The following is a 6,472-nucleotide window of genomic DNA, read 5'->3' on the forward strand; positions in this document are numbered from 1 at the left end:
GTGCGCTACGATATATTATGATTTCCGATAGCTCTCGTAACCAGGCGATGGTCATTTCGGGCGTCAAACGTCGCCGGTACGTGCGAAAAAGACACCTGTGTCTGTCGCCGCCGTTAATGGCTAATACGTGATGCGTTTCTAATTAACGTAGTCGAGAAACGAGCAGAAACGACGAGAGGAGAGAAACGGCCGCGTCGCGCGACAGACATGTATGCAAATAGTGGAGAAGTAGAGAACGTGAAATATTGCGGGATTCTTGGGGGAAGGTTGTATAAGTCGTTTGCGGGTACAGCGGCGACCTGCTTCTAGAAAATTTTATTAGAACGATAGTATAAATGCGTTTTGTAATCTTTATTGCGGAATTGTACATAAGTATAAGAAAATACACAGGTTTTTTCATTAATGGCATCCATATCTAAAAAGGAGATGTAAAGTTTATTGTTGTCGCTTTTCCGCGATGCTGATTGGTTCTCTTGCTTCATTTGCAGCTGTCATTGTATATTTTGACAGTTGTGTGTATCAAGGAGTTAATAGTGTAATAGTAATAGCATAATGTTAAAGCTAAATAGCGCGCGCGAAGCGCGCGTCTGTAGTGTCTAGTAAATAATAAATAAAAAGATAGCTTACAAAGTAAGCTTCTTAACTAGAACAGAATTTTACTGAAATTTTTTAATTTTTTGTAAGAAAAAGGAGATAATTTTGGTAGTGGAAAATATTTTAATATTTTTCAGAGAGCTCGCAGAGATATAAGTATTTGTCAGATGTAGTCCGTGTGAGTAAAAATATGTTAATATATTTTTTATTCCTATATAAACAAGGTAAAGGTAGTCGACGTAGAAAATTTCGCGAAATTGTGTATGCGAAGGACGATGTTCAATTTGTCCGCCCATGGACGGATTATTGCCATAGAACAAAAGTTATTATGATTATGCTTAACGAAATTAATAAAAGATATGAATATACGGTTGAATAGCATGACATTTATATCACAACTATTTATATCTGATGAGCGACAGATTTTTATTGCGTAATATCTCTTTATAATACAAAGCAAATAATCTCTCTCTCTCTCTCTCTCTTCTCTCATGCTAAAAAAGACTATTTTGCATAATGTAATACTAAAATCCTACAAAGAAAGGAGAAGTGTACAAATTGTCAGAAGCGGCCAGTACGACTAAATATTTAATATTAATCTCACGCGTAAATACTTAACTTCTCTTATATTTATAATAAAAGAGCTGGACATAGGAAGGGCGGAAAGGGTCGCGTGTTGGACGTTCAAACGGGATCCTTCTCGCTGAAACCTTTTATAATTGTCGGCTCAAAAGTTGGCGTTGTTATTCTACATACCAGCTGAACAACACCAGAGGTAGCAGGAAGACGCAATCTACGATAATGCCTCGAGCGTTGTACAAAGGCCACGAGAAACTGCATCGTTTTATAGTAACGCTGCTTTATCCTGGCGTTTGCTGTAAAACAGCGACGTCACGTTAAATCCCGAAAAGTCGTCATTCACGCGGGGCATATCATTAAGGGAAATACGATAGCCTCGGGAGCCATTTTCGAAGGAGAGAGAGAGAGAGAGAGAGAAGGAAGAGCTGTAGGCTGTGCTCTTCCGAGGCACGTTAATGTAACGCGCGTAAATTCCTGTGTGTATATACATGAGCGCGTACAGATATCGGCGCACGCGACACACGGTGCGTCGGCATAGCATCGTGTGGCGCGACTCGAGTAAACTGGTAATACTAATCCGAGTAGTAATACTTAATAGGCAGCCCCGGAGCAGTGCCCGGGCCAAGTCCTCCTAAGTGAATTAACCTCGAGTTAATCTCAAGTTAAGGAAACCCCTAAGCAGACCTCGAGTGATCCTCTCGCTACTTCGTTAGATCAGCTGCTCCGCCCTTCTTGAACATCCGTTTCGTCTACGTTTGCGTCGTATGAACTAACGAGAGCCAGTCATGGAGATTCCTGCGGGATTCGCGGCGATCTTTGACGAGAGATACTCACTCCCCCGCTAAAAACCTCGATCAATTTTAGAACGCAAATGAGAACCTATAAAGTGCAGCGGCGATTCAAAAAGGAGCGTAAACATTATTTTTCAAGAAAATGCATTTCAAGTTCTTATTTTATCTCAGAGAATACCTGGAGGGACCACTAAAACTCTGTTAATAGATAATGGAGTTGCGGTTCTCTCTCTCTCTCTCTCTCTAAGTATTTTATAAGATAAAATAAAAACTTGAAACGCATTTTGCTTAAAGCAGCGTTTCGGCTTGCGCGCCCTTTTTTAATTCAATAAGTTTGGCTCAGTAACAAGAGTTAACATTTATTTAATTTAAGAGCTTTATACCCAGTTTCGAGAAGAAGCTGCATATATTAATCTGTTCTCGAGATCCTAAAATCAGGATTCTCGAGTATCTCTAAAGTGGTATTATCGAACAAGTTATGAGTCGCATAAAGCGTTTAATACGGCATAATTGTGACGGTAATGGAATATCGTATAATATAATCGTGAAAAATATTTACCTTATATGTAATTACTATTAAAAAGTATAAAACTCATTTTTCCGATCAAATCGAAACGAAATGCTACTCGCCGATTGCAGACAAAAATAGTTAAAACCTGCTATCATCGATGTTACGAAGCTATTATTTTTATAGCCACGTTATCCTATTATCCTGGAAAGGGACGTTCTCTTTATCCGTCCCAAGTATACTGTAAATTTATATATTTACGGAAAGGACGTAAAGGAGCGTAATTTCGTGTAAAGCTAATTGTTAAAGAATATTGCAGTTATACGCAGTTTCATGTATTTTTCATATCGAAAATGGATAATAATCTTATTAAAAGAATGTTACACTGAAGAATTATTTTCGATTGTATTCTAAATAATGCATTATCTTTAATTATATATTCTTTTATTCGAGATAATATTCATTACATATTTTGTTTCCCTTTTGCTTTAGTCCACGTTCCATATTTTCCCCTATAACGTACACAGACACAGGGAATCGCGTTTACATGGCATGACGCTCGGCGCGTATTCCGATTTATTTTATTCGCGTTTATGGTAGATCACTTGCGCCGCTTCGCATGACGGGCGCGCGCGCGTCGATGTTTCATGCGTTTACGATTTTGTTTGAGGTCCCGCGGTTTTCAGCGCCGTGTGTTATTTCCGACACACACACGCGCGCGCGAGCGAGCGAGCGAGAAATCCGAGGCGTCTCCACCTCTCCACCGCGACGTCATGCGCCGCTGGCACCCCGCCGACGTGGTTGCAGATCGTGCAGGTTTCGTCGACAACGAACCAAGTTTTATGAACGGCTCGCCTGTCACGAAACCCGGACGTCTGCGTCCATGCTTGGTCCTCTTCCTGATGCTTCCGATGCTCCTTCCGCATTGGTCCCCCGAGCGATACAATGAATAACACATTGTATTAGGTGCTTCTTTATTTGATTTTTACTTATTCAGAATTTTGTCGACATAAATATTTCCTTCCTGCTTAGTTAAAAAAAATTAGCGCGATATATGTCACGGTGTCAAGATAAATCTATTTCTTGTGTAATACAGAATTTTTTTTGCAGAAGCTGCTATACTGCGAAAATGCATATGATAATATATACGTTTCGAGGAAGCTAATATTAAAATGCTAGCATTAAGTTTTTCAGCGTAACCTTGTTTTAAGAATAGACGAGAAAGTACAGAAGGCTGATGCAGAGGAAAAAATAATCCGACGCTTTATGAATTTAAAGCCGTGACAGATATTCCGCTCTTGAGGTTAACAGCGTTTCTCTTTTATGTATAAACTGCATTACGAATAAGTGGAATAACATCTCATTTTATATGAGAGATTGATACGTGCTTGTGACACTGAAAATCGGATCAAAAGTGTAATGTAGGTGATGGGTATAGTTGTTGACTCCGCGTAATCACTCAGAGTCGATTCAGTTGCAGAAATACAGCGTAGCTTTATTTTCATTAAATTTCAAGAATAATTTGATTTAATTTTAATCAAACCTGCCTGTATATCCAATAGCTTCATCGATTGTTAATTTCTTTCGACGTTTCCACTAAGAGGGAAACAAGCGTGCGGAATTCGCCAAAGATTTTGCCGTTAACGGTTAATCTGATAAAAATGGGCCGTTCTGTATAAAAGAAATCACGATTCGGTTTTAACATCCTGCACGTGCAGCCTTCGCCAATCCGGGGGATAAAGCCGATGGGTCAGCCTTTGAAAGAAGGCTCTCTCTCCAGAGGACAACGGCGCGTTGCACTGCTCTCACGGCCGTGTAATTATTATCGATTCCATTACTGCGCTCGTAATACTCCCGGCAAAATTACCGCGTTCGCCGTATCGCATCGCGATCGTTACGGCCGGCTCGCGTTTAATCAGTGCTTACGATGATATTACGAGAGCGCAACGTGCGACACGAAATTATTGTAAGCCGCGTCCGCTAAATATTCCGTCAGCGGCCGCTAATCGTCCACGTTAACCGAGTTAATAAGCGCACCCGATACGCGCGCATTCGATTTATATTCGCCGTCCGTTTAGTCCGTTATCAAGGTTGGGTTACAGGGAAGGGTAGTCGATGACGATGATGACGACGACGAACAAGACGGCCACGGGGATGGTTTGGGAAAGAGTAGAAAGAGAGAGAGAGAAAGGAGGGAGAGAGAGAGATTGGCAGGCATTGTTTGCACGTCTGTGCGCACACGAGAGAGATAGAAAGAAAGAGAGAGAGAGAGAGAGTGAGAGAGAGAGAGAGAGGGACAAGGGACAAGCGGGAGCGAATGAGTCAGTGAGTGGGATACCTAATGAAATTACGATGTTACTTCCCTGAAAGACGCCCCGTGGAGGCGGGCACGGGTACATACACGCGGCGATCAGAGCGTAAAGTCCATCCCTGTATCACGAGCTGCCGCGCGTGAGCGCGTGTCCGTCCGTGTATGAGTGTTTTTCCACGTATATACACGTGCCATACGCATAAACACGCGCGGGTGTTTGTGTACGTGTCGCGGGTGTCCTCCGTGTCCTTCCTGCCTGTGCAATGTGCAAGCACGCGTGTGGACACACGTGCATGCCGACGCATCCGTCGCGTCCGTCGCGCCGCGTGCATCCTCGCTCTTTCGCCGCGGAAAAGCTCTTTGTAAAGCGCCGAACGAGAGCTTTGTGAAAAGCGCAATTGACAGGTCTTCCTATTAGTAGACGACAAAATATCGGAGGCGGAGGGAGGGGGGGAGGAGAAAAAACGTCAGCGTGAAGCGATGGAGGAATATAGCGTTGCGAGTGTCGGAGCGAAAGAGACGCTCGGTAAAGTACCTCGTACCCTTTCTTCCTCGCTCTCTCTCTCTTCTCTCTCTCTCTCTCTCTCTCTCTCTCTCTCTCTCTCTCTCTCTCTCTCTCTCTCGCTCTCTCTCTCTCTCTCTTTTTTCGTTGCATTAACCGGTTAAACTTCCATACGCGTAAAGCTGACGCCATGGACGCCCAGGTTGCCGCGATATTCCCTGAAAATCCGGCCGATCGCTTCCCCGACGTCCTTTGACAAAGTCCGGTTCATCTCCCGGATCGTCGATGAAAAGCGCGATCGATTTCGGCTGAACTTGTGCGTCTGCCTGTAAAGAGCCGACCCCGTCTTTCGTGTTCGGGGCGTTATCTGCTGTTATAACGATTAAAATTATAAAAGGGAGGGACAGAGATGGGGAGGACGCGTCAAAGAGACAGGCGGCTTTGTGCTTCATTTGCGAACTTAGGCCACGATTATGCGCAGCACCTAACTATATATATCGTAGTAATGAACAGATCGGAAACAACGATTTTGGAATAAAGGACGGATAAAGTTCCTTTTCGCGTGAAATAGATTCCAACTTTATACATCGCACTCGCGAAACTCGTTGTGTAATTTCGACATCCGAATCGAAACTAATAAAATTAACGATTCGTGATAATTTAAGTATGTACATAGCCAAATCCGTTTTATCTTTAGATCAAATGCTGGCGAATGTGTGGGCAATCTAATTTTGAAGGAGAAATTAGGTCATTAACCTTCGTGTAGAGAGACAGAGAGAGACAGGAAACAGAAAGAGAATGGAAGAGTAAGAGGAGGAAGCCGATCGCAGACAGGTTAGATTAAAGCCGGAAATCGGTGGCTGGTTTGGTGACCAAAGCTCGACCTTTATTATTATCGTTTGTCCCGAAGGCATCGTGATATTCGTGATGCGGAACAATGCTACGGCGTTCTGTAATTATGTTAAGTACGCCGTCGCGTAGCGCGCGCGAAAGCCATATAGTGCACGTATACTGAACTACCGTCGCTTCCAATAGTTGGTTACCTCGAGATTCACCCTTGCAGACGAGTCGAGAGTCGAGAGGAAGCCGGGGAGGTGCGCGGAAGAGGAGCGGTAGATAGGGAAGTGTATTGCGAGCCAGCCTATAACGTAACGCTGTTATAGAGTAGCGCAACCGACCGCTCTTGT

General features: G+C 43.3%; 1 long non-coding RNA gene across 1 annotated transcript in view; it reads left to right on the forward strand.

The window, feature by feature from the left end:
• The window catches only part of LOC139774803 (uncharacterized), a 30,607-nt gene extending 29,500 nt beyond the window's left edge, over nucleotides 1-1,107 (forward strand). The window contains exon 4 of the long non-coding RNA XR_011718678.1: nucleotides 32-1,107. This is a non-coding gene — a long non-coding RNA (uncharacterized lncRNA). The remainder of the gene's footprint in view (nucleotides 1-31) is intronic.
• The last annotated feature ends 5,365 nt before the right edge of the window (nucleotides 1,108-6,472 follow it).

This window comes from Temnothorax nylanderi, unplaced genomic scaffold (assembly GCF_030848795.1).
Source record: "Temnothorax nylanderi isolate EJ_2023f unplaced genomic scaffold, tnyl_v1.0 TNYL_tig0088_pilon, whole genome shotgun sequence".
Lineage (NCBI taxonomy): Eukaryota > Metazoa > Arthropoda > Insecta > Hymenoptera > Formicidae > Temnothorax > Temnothorax nylanderi.